Source organism: Acomys russatus, chromosome 4 (genome assembly GCF_903995435.1).
Source record: "Acomys russatus chromosome 4, mAcoRus1.1, whole genome shotgun sequence".
Lineage (NCBI taxonomy): Eukaryota > Metazoa > Chordata > Mammalia > Rodentia > Muridae > Acomys > Acomys russatus.
The window spans coordinates 41,968,140-41,984,180 of NC_067140.1; the positions used below are offsets into that span (position 1 = coordinate 41,968,140).

Here is a 16,041-nt window from a genome sequence, read left to right on the forward strand (position 1 = left end):
TCAAATTCATGATTTACCAGGCACCTCCCTGTTCAGTGATGAAAATGCATCTTAGGAGCAAGCAAAGACATAAAGTAGAATGTTAAATCCCATGTCAGTAACAAGTGAATGCCATTACCATCTGTCAGTTTCTGAGTAAGTTACAGGAAATAAGGTGGCAGACAAGCTAATTCTTTATGGATAAATATCCACATTACATCATCACAGCCAGTGTTCATTTGCACATTCAGAAGAAACTGCCACAAAAGGGAAACAAAAACGTTCAACCAATAACAAATTATGAAACAGCTTTTTCAAAATGTTGTAAAAATATGATTAAGCTTCTGAAATGCCTGATATTGAGGACTCTGAAAGTCCATTCCAGATACAATAGTTCTGATGTCACTGAAATCAAAGAGGACAATTTGCCTGGTTTGAAGAAAAGTAAAGTACAATTAAGAAGTGTGAGCAGCCCTGTACAGATGGCCTGATCCTAGCACAACATGTTAACAAAGCAGGTTTTGTGGGGGAGGGGGAAAGCCTGAATTTTCTATGCTATAATTTGGCTGGCCACACCCCTCCAAAATGTTTTAAAAGCAATGGGGAGGGAGTGTTTGCATTTAAGTACCAGTAACATACAAGAAACAATAACAAAAATCTTTTAAACTTGTTTTCAAACATGCTTCGGGAGCATTCTGTGTTACTCTGATAAAATGTGGAAAATATGACCAGCCAGTTCTTGTTTCTTGCTTCAGAGGTACTCCATTCAAAGAAATAACAGACAATAACTAGGCAGCATTTCAGTGTCATTCACCCAATAAAACATTTTTACTTGAGATTTAAGAAATGAAAAAAAAGAGAGATAAGAAATGCTGCAATTATCATTGCTGCTCACAGAAGAGAAAATTAATTTGTAAATTATCATAGATAATGCAACTGTGCTCTGTAAAATGATAGTTAAACTATCACCAAAAGTAACCAAGGATGGGTCAAATAATATCCTTCCTAAAATTCTTCAAAATGGCTTACTTACAATAACACAAAACTATAGCTATTTCTGAAAGACCTCAGCATCTCACCAGTTAGCTCTAAACTGGAAAAAATCGCTTAAAAAAAAATCCCGGCTCTTTTCAACAAACAGGCCAAGATTTTCTAAGATTTGTTATTATCCTTTTGTTGAAGCATTATTTCTTTCATTCCTTCAAAATAATTCCAAGGTACAATCTAAGACAAAGACCAGTTACTCTTTACACATCTACTTCAAATCATGAAAGCGGCACTTTCACAAAAACAAAGGTAATTAGAATACCGTAATGTGGAAAGTGAATTGAAAAGTTCACTTGCCATTAAAATCATTTTATAAACCTGGTGAGATCACAGAGGCACGAAGCTTCCTGTTGGTAGCAGAGGATGAAGTCATTAGCAAGCCAGGATTTCCCTGTTCTTGGGTCAGAAGCTGTACCTACCAGATTCAGTATTGTTCAGGGGAGGTGGCTTTAAAAATAGCCCGATCCCAAAGCCTCCAAAACCAAACCACGCCTTCCAGTTATTCGAATGGGACCGTTTCAAAAACGGCTACACGTTTCCCGCGAGCTTAAGTATCAAACAGAGTGCACATTTTGTGGTCCTTTAGCCAGGCTGGAGCAAAGATGAACTCTCGAAGCCCAGCACTATAGAATGAAGCCGAGATGGAGAAACATGCTTTGGGTCTTCGACATTGAGAGCCTTCTTTGACCACCAGCCCTCAATGCTTCCCAACACTCAGTCACCCACAGGCACAGAGAGCAAAGAGGGATTCTTGACTTCCTGTCGTTGTTAACGGATAGGAAACCTAAGAGCAACTTTGAACGCGTGGAACAGAGCCACCACTGCAAACATATGTCACCCAGCCCCTGCTCTGCATTCGCGTCCCACCCTGGAGCGGAGGGGGGGGGTCCCTTGTAGCCCAGCCATCCCAGCCCCCCACCCCCAGCGTCAGCGACACGGCCCCGCTCCTCATCCCCTGTCACCGCCCCCCACCTTCACACTGCCGAGGCCCCCAAACACCACATTGTCGGCCACCCAGGCTCCAATACAATGGAATGTCACTGCCCCGGACTCTGCGGCGCGCCGCTAGGCCTTCTCCGGGAGTCGGTCACGGTTCCCCAGATACCGACTTCAACCTGGAAGCCTAAAACTTCACCATGTGGGAGTCCAGTACCGAGAAGCAGCTGCGCTCGGCCATCCCGCCCAACCATCCCTTCAACCGCGCGCCCCGACTCGTCCCGGGCGCGGATCCCGCACCACGCGCCCCCCCCTCATCCCCGCTTCCCAGCCCGGACCACCCTCCAGGAGTTGTCCACCGCTTCTCACCCGGGAGAGATGAAGGGCACCCCCAAGGCTCCCTACCCGGTCCGGGCCCCCCAAGAAGGGCGGCACAGGCCCCAGAGCATCCGCGGCCTTTCCTGGCCCAGTGAGACCCCGCGCCCACCCTCCCTACCTGGCCTTGAGGCTGGGGCTGCTGCCGCGGCCGCTACCGCTGCAGCTCGGGCTGGAGGCGGCGGCCGGGACCCGGGCTTCGTAGGCCCAGGAGGGGGCAGCGGGCTGCGTGGAGACGCTGGCGGGGGGCGCGGGAGGCTCGGCGAAGCCCGCGGGCGCGTAATGCGCGTCCATGGCGGGGGCTGAGGCGGCGGGGGCGGACGGGCGGGAGGCGCGGGGAGGAAGAGGCGGCGGCGGCGGCGGGAGCAGCCCCCTCACATGGCGTGGCCGTGGGGCGGGGGCGCCTGGGGAAGGCTGGGCGGAGGAACCCGGCTGCAGCGGGCGGGCCTCGGCTCGGACGTCAGGCAAGCGGAGGCGCCTGCGGCCGGGACTCTCGGCGGCCACAGCGCCCGCAGCCCCGTCGCCCCATGTTGTTGGATTTCCCAGGATGCACCTCCCGCTCCCTCCGCCCGTCCTCGCCCCGCCCCCTCGGCGCCCCGCGCTTGGGGGCTGCGGATTCAGGCGCGGAGGCTGCTCGGCGGGCACCCTGGCGGAGGAGACGAGGCCTGCGCGCCTGAGCACCCCACTTGGGTGCGGGGTGGGGCGGGCTTGCCACACGCTACGCCTTGGAGTTCGTTACTCAGCCCTCCCGGGATCTTTGAACGGACTCAGGCACCCAGCCTGTGCTTTCTTTCCCGGCCTGCTTGCTTTACAGTCCTTGCTTCCTACCCAAAGTTTGCTGGGCTTAGAGGATCTGGTTCCTGCTTCCTGGGGGAGATTTCTATTCAAATTGATTCAAATTCAAACGATTTTTTTCAGCCTTCGCTGAATGGGTCTTTCCCAGGGGCGCTTATTAACTCTCCCCACCCCCCACCTTGGGGATTTTCTCACTCTGGAGTTCGGAATCCTCTATCTCTAGACAAATACTGCTTCATCATTGATTAATCCAGCTACCATCTGGATGACTTTAATTACAATACATTTGAACTCACTAGGCACTCTGTGTTGGAGCTTTCTGCTAGAGATTTGTAATCTCTGTAGGACTCTACCCCAACACTGCCTTATCTGACTTCCAAGCTGTGTGCTGTGTGTAATTTAATGACTTGGAGGCTATGCCTATCCGAACTATTTCTCCTTACGAGTTATGAAATTCAGGGATCATAAATTGAAAGTTAAAATTTAAGTAACCGGGAAGCTTAGACTTAATGACTACCTCCCTTAAAAAACAAAAAAAAAGTCAATATTGGTTTAACACCTATCACGTGCTTAGCGAAGAGCTCTATCCCTCAAGATAAAGACCAACACAAAGGTTTAAGCCAATCCGACAGGCGTAAGTGGAAGACCTAATAAAATTGATACACTATCTCTGGTGAGTAAATTTCTGTAAAAACTGGTATTAGATCTGCTATCCCTCCGGAGACTGATTTTGTTCTGCGAAGCTATGTTTTGCTCCTATCTCCCACATCCTTTTGTTTCTATGCAGTCTTTAGTTTCAGCCCTTCCGCACCTGTGTGGGAGCCTGGCCGCTGAGTGAGGAAGCAAAGAAAGTAGAGGTTATTTACAAATGAATCCGAAGGTGTGGACACAAGTGATCTTTCCAGTTTTATGTTAATCCCAGAAAACACTTACCAAGGTTGTCTTTGGAAAGTGGTTTTCCTTGGGGAAGAAATTTGCCAAATCTCAGAGCCCTTTGAGAAGGACCTCAACTATCCTCTACAACAATTTTCTTCCAGTAGGTAAGAGAGATCCAGAATCTAAATGAAACAAGTTTTCACAACTAGCTATTATATTTATAAGCACTTTTATGAGCACTAACTTTTTGTCTCTGTGCAAAGTGTAGGAAACAGGAGCGGCATGCTGTAAATGTTTTATGAAACTTAGTTTGAGATACCCACAACTGGTACTCAGGGTAATTTTGACAGGCAAAACTCAAACAAGTGCCAATAAAAACCTTTACAGTCTCTCACACCGTTATGTAGTTTGTTTATGTCACATAAATCAGAGAAAAGATATTAAGGAAAAATTTTAGTATTTTGAAATAATACAACTCCTATCACCATATGTCCCTTTGCCTGCTGAATATAAATTTGTTTAACCTAAAACCAATACAAGCATATTCTCAACTGTTAAATGTCTATGACTATCACCATTAAATTTTTTATTTTATTTATTTATTTATTTATTTATTTATTTATTTATTTATTTTGGCTTTTTTTCAAGACAGGGTTTCTCTGTGTAGCCTTGGCTGTCCTGGACTCACTTTGTAGACCAGGCTAGCCTCAAACTCCCAGTGAGCCACCTGCCTCTGCCTCTCGAGTGCTGGGATTAAAGGCATGCGCCACCACCACCTGGCTCACAATTAATTTTTTTGTTTGTTTGTTTGTTTTTTGAGACAGGGTTTACCATTAAATATTTTAATATAACAAATACATACATTTATAGAGCACAATGTGGTGCTCTGACATAGGTAAGCAAATATTTTAAAAGTGTAAAGCCATGTACAATTGACTTCTGAACTCATTCTGAATGAGTGGGGATCTTCAGAAGGATGTCCCAGCACTACAAACCTTTCATGTCTATGTCAAGTCATGCCGAACCAAGCTATTTCAAGCCTTCTCCAGGACCAAGAATTTAGAATGAGCACTGTTGTCCTTGTTTTAAATAAGATATCCATGGCCACCACCACCCGGCTTGAGGCAGGAGGATCTTTCTTGTGAATATGTAGGCTAGCCTGGTCTACAGAGCAAGTTCCAGGACAGCCAAAGTGAGAAATCAATCAATCAATAAAAATAAGGCTTTTATTTTAGTATGTGGATGGGTGTTTTGTACGCCTGTGTAGCATGTGCATGCCAGGTGCCAGAAGAGGCCAGAAGGTGGCATCCAATTGCCTAGAACTGGAGTTACAAGCAATTCTGAGCTGCTATGTGGGTGCCGAGAATTGAACCCAGGCCCTCTGCAAGAGCAGCCAGTGCTCTTAACCTCTATAACTTTGAAAAGTAGATTTCTTTTTAAATCCATATTTTCTTTACTATAAAAATATCTATCCAGGGGCTGGAGAGATGGCTCAGAGGTTAAGAGGACTGGCTGGTCTTCCAGAGGTCCTGAGTTCAATTTCCAACAATCACATGATGGCTCACAACCATCTATAATGAGATCTGGTGCCCTCTTCTGGTGTGCAGGTGTACTTGCAGGAGAGTACTAGATAATAATAATAAATAAATGCTGAGTGTGGTGGCTCACACCTTTAATCCCAGTACTCGGGAGGCAGAGGCAGGCGGATCACTGTGAGTTGAGGCCAGCCTGGTCAACAAAGCTAGTCCAGGACAGCCAAGGCTAACACAGAGAGACTCTGTCTCGAAAAACCAAAAAAATTAAAAATATAAATAAATAAATATACCTACTCATTAATTAACTGCTTAAAGACACATTTGAAATGATAAACCTTCCATGATGGTTTCCCCAACTCCTCCAGGAAAAATCAGTTGCGTAAATTTCAATTGTGTCATGACGCTTTATTTTAATTTCTACTACATGTCTTGTTGATTTATTGGTTGGCTGCTCTTGTTGACAAAGATTTCACTATGCTTCCCAAACTAGCCTGGAACTCACTATGTATTATAACTCTCAATGTTGAAATAAAAGAAGATATGACAACTCCTAAAGTATGGGGAAGATTTTTATTGTAGATATAAAAGAGAAAGCAGGCAGAGGGAAGAGTCCAGGCTGAACATGGCTGACAGAGTAAACTAGACCAGGAGAGGAGAAAGGGATAGATAAGGAGAGCAAGAGAGGCGCCTCTGGCTAAGGAAGGCAGCAGGGGCCATGACACCAAAAGGCCTTGCAAAGCCAAAATGTCTGAGTTATATAGAGGTGGGAGGGGGAGTAGGGGAATCTCAGCCTCCAGGAGGGAGAGGTTTGGGGAGGGGGAGGGGTGAGAAGTGCTGGGAGGGGCCATAGGTACCGAGTGACTGGGGAGAGCTGGCCAATGTTCACTTTGATATGTTAATGAGCACCTCAGCCATTTGTGTGGGAGTGGGGTGGGGTGGAGGTGGGGGTCCTGTGACCCAATAAGCTCCTGACAATCTTGCCTGTGTCTTTCAAGTGCTAGAATTACTGGTGTAATCGCCTCATGGCTCTAATTTCTACTATAGTTAACACTAGCACTGAATTGCAACAGGTTGTCTAGCCACCCACCATTTCCCTCACAGATCTTGGGTTCCATCAAAGCAAGGGTTATGTGGTGGTTTGAATAGAAATGCCCCTCCCCCCCCCAGGCTGATATATGTTTGAATGCTTGGTCATCAAGGAGTGGCACTATCTGGGAAGAGCTCGGAGGAGTGGCCCTGTTGGGGTAGGTGTGACTTTGTTGGAGAAAGCATGTAATTGGGGGGGGGGGGGGCGGGGGAGGCAGCCTTTGAGGGTTCAGAAGCCCAAGCCAAACCCTGTGTATCTCTTCCTGCTGTCTGCCAATCTGGATGTAGAACTCTCAGCTACCTCTCCAGGACCCTGTCTGCCTACCCACTGCCTTGCTTCCTGACGTGATGCTAATGGACTAAACCTCTGAACTGTAAGCCAGCCCCAATGAAATGCTTTCCTTTAGAAGAGTTGCTGTGGTCGAGCCAGGCATGGTGGTGTACACCTTTAATCTCAACATTCGGGAGGCAGAGGCAGGTGGATCGCTGTCAGTTCAAGGCCAACCTGGTCTACAAAGGGAGTCCAGGACAACCAAGTCTACACAGAGAAACCCTATAGCAAAAAACAACAACAACAAAACAAAAACAAGAGTTGCTGTGGTCACGGCATCCCTTCACAGCAATGGAACCCTGACTGAGACAGACTACTTTTAATTCTGTACCTGTAGCACTAAGCTTTCTCTAGCCCCTTCTGTCGGCTAACACCTGAAGTTGTGGGGAGCCCTACCTGGGCTGTCATATGCATCCTAGGAAATTGGGGTTTCTTTGTAGAGTTCTGATTCATGATAATAAAAGAACTTGAGAAGAAGAAAAAAAAATCGAGAACAGAATTGGATGCTTGAAAACAATTTTAATAATATTTAAAGCAACCCCCAGGGGGTTAGGTGAGCTCTAGATCTCAGCAGCTGCCTGAAGGAGAGAAAGAGAGAACCATGCAGTTTGTAAATAGCCACATTACAGGTTGGAAGTGAGGAGTGGAAACAACTTCAGTGAGAAAATTCGGAGTATTTGGGAAAGCTTGCCCAGGTATAAACCAGCCTGTGAGGGGAAGGGGCAGGGAGTGGAGTGGGGAGAGAGAGAGAGAGAGAGAGAGAGAGAGAGAGAGAGAGAGAGAGAGAGAGAGAGAGAGAGAAAATGTTTATAATTTTCAGAGTTAGGATGCAGAAAAGTCAGCAGACCTTAGCAGAGCCAAAGGTATATAGATCGATAATTAACTACACTAGAGCCAGAGTTAGGAATGAAACGTACATTATCCATGTAAAGGGATAATTCCTCCTCCTATCTCTTTCACAGAGCATAAAGTGAGTCAGGCAGGATCTCCTGGCCAGGTGACTGACAGGTCTAGCTGGAACTCTTATGATTTTAGTAGCTTGGAATGTTAGGTCATATATTTGAATGCTTGGTCAACAGTTAGTGGACCTGTCTAGGAAGGATTAGAAGGTGTTGCCTTGTTGGAAGAAGTGTGGCACTTGGGGGTGGGCTTTAAGGTTTCAAAAGCCCATGTCAATCATAATTAGCTCTCTCTCTCTCTGCCTTGTGGTTTTTGTAACAACACACAAGCTGTCAGCTACTGTTTCGTCAGCATGCCCTGCTCCCATGTTGTGGGCTCTGATGATCATGGGCTCACCCTATTAAACTGTAAGCAAGCCCCCCAATAAACTCTTTCTGTTATAAGTTGCCTTAATTAAAAAAAATAGTTGCCTTAATCACGGTATTTCTTCATAGCAATAGAAAGCTAACTAATACACTTGTGAGGAATTAAAAATCTCCAAACTTCCACATTTTCAATGTATGAAGAAAATAAGTGGGGTGGAGAGATGGCTCAGTGGTTAAGAGCCCCCGTCTGCTCTTTCAAAGGACCCTGGTTCAATTCCCAGCACCTACATGGCAGCTCACAACTGTCTGTAACTCCAAGATCTGACACCCTTACACCAATGCACATAAATTAAAATTAAATAAAGAAAATAAGTGCAGTACATTGACAGACTGTGACATTTTAATGCTGCCCTCATGCATTTTGATGACTCTCCTGTCAGTAGATAACTCTCTTTCAACATGTGTGGTATACAAGTGATGGGATAACAATTGAGTTGTAATCTGAAAAAATTAATTAAAAAATTAAAAAATGGACAGCAGCAGCCTACAGACCCAGGGATGGAACAGCCATTGCTGAGGAAGGAACCACAAAATCAGCGCAGCACTATTGGCTACAAACAAACAACTAGGAAAGCAAAATAAAAATCTTGATTTTCTGCAATTCATGGTGCACCTGCAATGATATGGCTATATTGTCATCAAAATGGAAACCCACTAGCTGCCAGATAAATGGCAAAGATACCCAGTCATAAGACACATGGATGGACATGGCAAAACCTGGCAAAACTTAACAAAGACATCAAATTTGTACATAGCTCATACAGGCACAGGAGAAAAAGGTCTGAAAATACTGAAATAGTGGACAAATCAGCATCATGTTTAATTAAGACTAGAATATTAAAATTTGCCAGGGACCAAATTCATAATAAATCAGTAAGAATGAGAGATCACACATTCAAAAACTTGGAAGTTTACCCCTAACACTAAAAAATAAGAAGAAATGGAAAACCAAATTAAATCAGGACAACCCTATAAGAATAACTATTATAAAGAGTCCATAGCCAGGTAGTGGTTCACACCTTTAATCCCAACACTTGGGAGGCAGAGGCAGGTACATAAGAATTACAGTGATTGTTTTGTTGTATGTTTGAGACAGGGTTTCTCTGTGTAGCTCTGGCTGTTCTGGTCTTGCTTTGTAGACCAGGCTGGCCTGGAACTCATAGAGATCCACCTGCCTCTGCCTCTTAAGTGCTGGGATTAAAGGCATGCACCACCATGCCTGGCAAGAATTACAGTGATTTGGGCTGGAGAGATGGCTCAGAGGTTAAGAGTTCAATTTCCAGGGCTGGAGAGATGGCTCAGTTAAGAGCGCTGCCTGCTCTTCCAGAGGTCCTGAGTTCAATTCCCAGCAACCACATGGTGGCTCACAACCATCTATAATGTGATCTGATGCCCTCTTCTGGCCTATTGGTGTACATGTAGGCAGAGCACTATATACATAATAATGAATAAATAAATCTTTAAAAACTTAAAAAAAAAAAGTTCAATTTCCAGCAACTACATGGTGGCTCACAACCATGTATAATGAGACCTGGTGCCCTCTTCTGGCCTGCATGCTTATATGTAGGCAGAACACTGTATAAAGAATAAATAAATAAATAAATCTTTAGCGGGACGCGGTGCCTCATAGCACTCTCAGATCTCTGGGAATTTGAGGCTGGCCTGGTCTACAAAGTGAGTCCAGGAAAGCCAAGACTGCACAGAGATATCCTGTCTCAAAAAATCAAAACTAACCAACCAACATTTTTGTCCTAGGAAATACATAACCTGTTAAAGAAAAGAAAAGAAAAGAAAAAGAAAAAAAGAACCCTAGGGGCTGGAGAGGCAGCTCAGAGGTTAAGAGCACTAACTGCTCTTCCAGAGGTTCTGAGTTCAATACCCATGGTGGCTCACACCATCTATAATGTGATCTGATGCTCTCTTCTGGCCTGCATGTGTACATGCAGGCAGAACACTCTATATACATAATAAATAAATCTTTAAAAATATTATTTTTTTTAAAAAGGAACCCCACAGAGTTAGGGTTGGGGCAGCGTTTTGTTTTTATCTTTCCAGAAGAATAAAAGCAGCTGGGCATGGTGGCACACACCTGTAATCCCAGCATTCTGCGAGACAGAGGCAGGAAGATCTCTGGGAGTTAGAGACCAGACTGGTTCCCAAAGCAAGTCCAGGACAGCCAAGACTACACAGAGAAACCCTGTCTCAGAAAAAAAAATAGTAAAAAGAATAAAAGCATCCAGCTAAGGAGTCTGGAGACCACTGGACAAATATACATTTGAAGAAAATGCATCAAGAGGAAAATGTCCCAAGAGAAAGTAACTTGGCCAAATGGTGTTCTCTACTCCCAGCTTGTCTCTGCTGCCCTCTACAGACATAAATGGCAAATGGCCTGCATGGGGCTCCAGTGCAATTGAAAGTGAAAGCAGGAGCTGGGCCTGTTGGCGCACACCTTTAATCCTAGCACTCTGGAGGCAGAGGCTGGAGGATCGCTGTGAGTTCGAGGCCAGCCTGGTCTACAAAGTTAGTCCAGGACATCCAAGGCTACACAGAGAAACCCTGTCTTGAAAAAAGTAAAAAAAAAGAAAGAAAGAAAGAAAGCTGGCTTTGGGGTTGAAGTATGGCTCTCTCCTCTAAAACCCATGTACGCTTGCTTGTTAAAGGAAAATAACGGCTGTTCCTAACAGTAACCTTTGAGGTCTCCAAGAAGATGATGGAGCCCTGTAATAACAAATCCTCCTGGATTGTGGTAATGCTAACTGAAAGGACCAGACAAACTCCATTTTGAGAAAGAAACTCCATTTTATGTTAAACCTAGCCAAGGGCTGAAGCCAGATTCCAGAAAAAACACAAACTAGTCTAAACAGAAAAATACTCCCTAGCAACACAATCAGCTCACCTGGGGAAAGTCCAAATATACTCTCTGCTGACCAAGCTGACCAGCAGGTGGTCTGGCACGTAGCAACAACCAATTAGGAGAAGCCAGGCCAAAGTTCCTAACGCCCCTGTGACTGCTTCAACCAATCTTTTCTGTAGACCAACCTGCCCCTACGCCTATTACCCAACCACGAAATGCCAAGGCTTGTAACTCCCTGTTTGCAGCTTTTCTGCCCAAATGCCATCCAATCATATACTGTAAAATTCATTTCTTTGTCTAAAACCTACAAAAACCCCTCTCAAGTGAGACATGAGGCCACTTCCCTGCATCTGCTGTGCCAGTGCATGGGAGGGGTAGCCTGGGTTTGAACCCGCAATGAAGACTTCCTTGTCATTGCATTTGGACTCGGCACTTGGGTGGGCTGTTTGGGGAGAAACTTGGGCATAACCCTAACTATGCCAGTGCATCTTCTGCCACCAGGTTCCATATAAACAGTGGACACCTTTGGGTTGACTGCTGCATTCTACATAGCTAGGATTGCCACTAAGCTGACAAATATTGCCCAAAGATCAGCTTTGGACTACAAACTGCTCAGAACGTTCAAATTGCTGAGTTCATAGGAGACTGATGTGAACATTTTACAGAATTCTGAACTTAAAAATACTTAATCCTAAAACCGCCAAACAACCAAGCTGGACATTATGGGTTAGAGTTAAAAATCTTTCCTTTTGGAGCTCGGTGTGGTGGCCCACGCCTTTCATCCCAGAACTCGGGAGGCAGAGGCAGGTGGATCAAAGTGAGTTCGAGGACAGACTGGCCTACAAAGTGAGTCCAGGACAGCCACGGCTACACAGAGAAATCCTGTTTCAGAAAAAACAAAACAAAAAATCTTTCCTTTTTATTTAGACAAAAAGGGAGGGAAATGTTGCAGGATATTTAATCACACTTTGAATCCCAAGGTTGTGTTGTTAACTGGGAAAACCTGTTTCTAGTTGTGGTGTGGCTCCACCCTAGCACATACCATTAATTCAAGAGCTTTCTGCTTGAATATTGTAAATAGTATTAAATCAAGTCAACCATACGCCAAGAGGCAGGGCAAGCAACCAGTTGACAGGAAGTTACATTGGAAAAAACATAGAGCGGAAGAGGAAGTCGGGAGGACAGATAGAGAGATGCACAGGAAGTAGGAGGGACATTGAGTTTGAGGGGATGTTGGCTGAGGAGGAAGGTCAGCTGGTTCTTTCTCTGCCTCTCTAAGCTAGCAAGCTTTCACCCCAGTATTTTAATCCCACGTCTTTATTGGTAAAATTGAATGATTGAAATTCTGTTAAAAATAGGCTGGAGAGATGGCTTAGAGGTTAAGAGCACTGGCTGTTCTTCCAGAGCTCCTGAGTTTAATTTCCAGCAACCAAATGGTGGCTCATATCCATCTGTGCTGTAATCTGATGCCCTCTTCTGACATGCAGGTGTACATGCAGATAGAGCACTCACAGGCAAAAGATAATTAAATCTTTATTTTTTAAAATGTTGTTTAAAACAACAAACCACCTCATGTGCTCTCTGATGGGATACACTGAGTGAATGTATGTCTCTGTATATTCAATTGTTGATTGCTAAACCAGCAGACAGCTAAGTACTAGCCAGATTTTGGTACAGTTATTTCTTTTTCTTTTCTTATTTTATTTTATTTTGTTTTGTTTTTCAAGACAAGATTTCACTGTGTAGCTTTAGCTGTCTTAGACTCCCTTTGTAGACCAAGCTGGCCTTGAATTCACAGCGATTTGGCTGCCTCTCGAATGCTGGGATTAAAGACATGTGCCATCATGCCTGGCCCATCACCGTTCTACTGGTTGTCGACTGGTTGTAATAAAGAGCTGACAGCCAATAGCTGGGCAAGAGGTGGAGCACGGAACTTCCAAGAGAGAAGGGCGCTGGGAGAAAGAAAGTAAAGCAGGAGATTCGCCAGTGGACATGGGAGTGAATGCACGGAAGGACCAGAGCAGAGCAGAGACATGGAGTTAGCCATGTGGCAGGAGGTAGTTGGGTCAAGTAAGTTAGCTGGCTGGGAGACTGCCCCAGCTAAAAGGCCTAAGCTTTAAATATCAGGTCTTTGTCATTTACACTGCTATCAGGTCCAAATGTCCTGCTAAAGCTCTCAACCATGTCTTTCCCGCCAGGATGAACTGAGGTGGGGTGGGGTGGGGTGGAGGGGGGAAAGGAGGGGAGGGGCAGCAAATAAACATTTCCCTCCTTAAATTGCTTTAGCTGGGTATTCTGTTTCAACGGGGAGAAAAGTAATGGATACAGATCACTAAACTGGTATACTGAGACAATACTTTTATTTATTTATTTATTTTAAACAAGGTCTCTCTACATTGCTCTGGCTGTCCTGGAACTCACTATATAGGCCAGGCTGGCCAAACAAAAGACTATTATTTAATGCTCTTTACTTTGCAAGCACAATAGTTATAAAACAGCAGTTGTTGGCCAGGTTGTTAAGTCATGGGTACACTTATTTTCTACAAATGGCTATTTATAGTGTCTTAGTTTTGTTTGTTTGTTTGTTTTGTTTTGTTTTTTTTAATTTTATTTTATGTGCATTAGTGTGGAGGTGTCAGATCCTTTGGAACTGAAATTACAGACAGTTGTGAGCTGCCATGTGGGTGCTGGGAATTGAACCCCGGTCCTTTGGAAGAGCAGGCAGTACTCTTAACCACTGAGCCATCCCTCCAGCCCCTATTTATAGTGTCTTTATGTACAGTTTCCGAACCTGAAGGCAAGTGTGATGTTCTTCAGAGTGTTAATGTGTCCGTCCAGACAAGGGGTTATCATTCAGCTGTGAGAAGAGCTGACTCTTAAGCCTACAGAGAGGAAGAAGTGTATTTGGTTTGGGGCTGAGTTTTAAGGGTCAAATGCAGGCTTTCGCACACACTAGGCCACATCCCAGCACACATAGATTTACTTTTAAGGAGTAGTTTCTTTGCCTCAAATGGTATATTAAATATTAAAACTTTATTAAACAATAACACCCATACAACTACAGCTCAGTTGTTTAAACAGGATACTGGCCCAGTCAAATGAAAGATACATATGCTATAAACATTATTTTGAAAACATGCAATTAGTTGTTTAGGCTTAACTTGCATTAATATCATATGTGAGTCATTATAAAATAAGCAATAAATATCGTTTAGTATAAAGTTTATTCGCATGTATAAAAAGTCACTGTAAGAAGAGGCTCATTAAAATAAAACACAGTTATGTTTTAGGAAGGCTATGCATTAGAAAATGGGTTGCTTTTTCCAGATAATACAAATACTGACACATTTGTACTGGTTAACCTCAAACTGTTACAGAAATGTTTGTAAACCCAAAGCATGGAAGAAACACAATCCATCAGACTGAAGGCATCAACATATATCATACATGTTTCAGATGATCACAGACAATATCTACAAAAGGCCAAAAGGTAATGGTTTTTATTTTTATCTTTATTTTATTTTATTTTTTATTTACTTTCTTTATTTTTATTTTATTTTATTTTTCTGGTTTTTATTTTCAAAACAGGGTGTGTGTGTGTGTGTGTGTGTGTGTGTGTGTGTGTGTGTGTGTGTGTATATATATATATATATATATATATATATATATATATATATATATATATATATACACTTTTTTTTTTTTTTTGCCCTGGCTGTCCTAGACTCACTTTGTAGACCAGGCTGGCCTCGAACTCATATTGATCCACTTGCTTCTGCCTCCCAAGTGCTGGGATGAAAGGAGCTTGTGCTTTTTTTTTTTTTTTTTTTTTTTTTTTTTTTTCTGTACCAAAGGCTGAGTTTTATAACTGTGTCTTTGTCTCTTTCAAATCTAATTGCCATATTCTATTCATTTCCTAATTGTAACGGAAAGAAAAACTGGTCTAGTCATTTTTTAAAAACCTATGTGAAAACAGATTTATATTCAGCACCCATCCCTTGAGGAGAACCAAAAAACAAAACAACAAACTAAAAAGCCCAAGCTGGGCTCTGTTACAACACAGAGAAACCTCATCTGGAAAACAACGACAAACAAAACTAAGAAGCCCCACAGTAATGACACAAATCAACTCAGTGCCTAACACACCACAGGAAAAAAACAAGGCAAGTGGGACAGAAATCAGTGTCGGGGCTGTAGGCTGAGATGCTCCCCTCTGGCTTCCAGGTGCCTGTAGCGATGCTCCTAATACATTTCCCTTTCAGTATTCAGAGTGTCGTGACGTCAGCACTGGATGCTCTAGAAACACCCGTGACTTCACAGTTTCAGTGATGAATACGAGATGCCCTCCAAGTTAGGGCAGATGACAAATGTAAGGCTCCTAGTGGGACCACAAGAGGCTGTCACAGGTCCTGAAGTGATTAGACTTAGGGAGTTAACAGAACATTTCAAATTAGGATTCAGTAAAAGAGATGGAGTATGGAGGTGTGTGTAGCTCAGGGATAGAACTTTTCCCTACCCTGAGCAAGGTGGTGAGCTCTGGTCCCCAGCACTGTAAATTTACAAGACATACATTATATATATATATTTTTTTTAAATGATATATTTTAAAGCCAGGTGTAGTGGTACACAACTTTAATGCTAGCACTTAGAAGGCAGAGGCAGGCGGATCTCTGAATTTGAGGCCTGTTTGGTCTACAGAGCAAGTTCTAAGACAGTCAAGGCTATACAGAGAAACTCTGTTTCAAAAAACTAAAATTAAAAAAAAGAAAATTTAAAATTTTAAATATCTTTTTTTTATTTATATGTATGTGTGCAGTCAGTGCATGCCATAAGAGTGCAGTACCGTCAAAGACCAGAAGAGGAAACTAGATCCCCTTGAGATGGAACTGGTAGTTGTGCTTG

The 16,041-nt window shown here is 43.7% G+C and overlaps 1 protein-coding gene across 2 annotated transcripts in view; it reads right to left on the reverse strand.

The window, feature by feature from the left end:
- Positions 1 to 2,577, reverse strand: part of Qser1 (glutamine and serine rich 1) — a 60,183-nt gene extending 57,606 nt beyond the window's left edge. Inside the window, exon 1 of one of the 2 annotated variants that reach the window (XM_051144276.1) lies at positions 2,459 to 2,577. The gene's annotated coding sequence lies outside the window, so the exon portion shown is untranslated. The remainder of the gene's footprint in view (positions 1 to 2,458) is intronic. The other variant, XM_051144278.1, reaches the window with a different exon arrangement.
- Between the last annotated feature and the right edge of the window lie 13,464 nt (positions 2,578 to 16,041).